Consider the following 1356-nt stretch of genomic DNA (forward strand, 5'->3'; position numbering starts at 1 on the left):
TCACTTCCATGCTTAAAGATCTACCCGGCATGGTAAAATCCATATTGTCAGATTAATACTGAGGCTCCTCTCTCATGATATGGGCTCTACCTACTCCAGTCAAATCAATCTATGTGAAGTTTTCCAAATGGTTCCGTGTTCTCATGTCTCTGATCTTTGTACATGCCATTTACTTCTCATTTGAGCTGAAACTGCAAGATGAAAAATGATAGCTAAAATTTATTGGGTACTTAATTATGAGCCAGATGTAATTCTGAGGGTTTTACATTTATTAATGCATTTAGTACTCAGCAACAGCATGAAATAGGTACTCTCATTATCTTCACTTTATAAAGGAGGAAACTGAAGCATAGAGCAGTTAAGTAACTTGCCCAAAGTTACATGGGGAACAAGAGTCAGATCTGGAATTGCAGGGCACATGCTCATAACCCCAGTGCTATGCTGCCTCTAGGTTTCGGAAAGCACTTCCTCAGCCTTCAATATTCAATTGAGAGAGCCATTTCGTTGAGAAGCTCCCATGATGCCCTTCATCTGAAGAAGGCGCTGTGCACCTGTTCTTTGTGTCGTGTCTTCTATTATATCACACAGCCTTGCTCATGCTTTATTCCAGGAAAGGCTGGGATCTCAACTATCTCTCCTGACTTTTTATGCCTAGTGCTTTGTAAATATTTGTGTAATGGCGAGAAACTCATTGTCTCTTACTACAAATGACTTCCTTTTGTTTAAGAATATTTTAATATTTCTGGTGAGAAACTTAGCCCCCAGTAAACAGTAGGCTTTCAATAAATGTTGGGCAAATGAAAGAGCAAATGGGTTTATGGACTCTTTCTTGGTGCCCATAGGAAGTAGGAGAAGATCAGCTTTCATAAAAATGGCTGTTCCCCTTATTTTTCTTTTTTTTCTTTCTTTCTTTCTTTTTTTTTTTTTTGCCACTCTCTGAGTTACAAATAGCACTACTCCACACAACTATGACTTACAACATACGCTTCTCCTGTGTAGAAACAAGAAATTTCTCTTATGAAACCTTTGACTTATAGGATATATACAAAATGAAGAAAAATTATGACGATTTTTTTCCAGATTGCTATTTGCTATAGCAATAAAAGTGAATGGAACACCTACTGTGTACCTGATCCTAGTGTAAATGTTTTATAAGATTTTCTTTAATCATCATAACAATCTTTTAGAATGAGTATTATCATCCCAATTTTACAGATGAGAAAACTGAAATTGAGAGAAATTAAATATCTTACCCAAAGAGCAATCTGCAGAGGGGAAACCCCAACTCAGATCTGGCCGACTCCAAAGTATCTCTTTGATTTAAAGCCTGTCCAGTGGCATGATGTCTGAAGCCAG

The sequence above is a fragment of the Pteropus vampyrus genome, unplaced genomic scaffold (assembly GCF_000151845.1).
Source record: "Pteropus vampyrus isolate Shadow unplaced genomic scaffold, Pvam_2.0 Scaffold104, whole genome shotgun sequence".
Taxonomy (NCBI): Eukaryota; Metazoa; Chordata; class Mammalia; order Chiroptera; family Pteropodidae; genus Pteropus; species Pteropus vampyrus.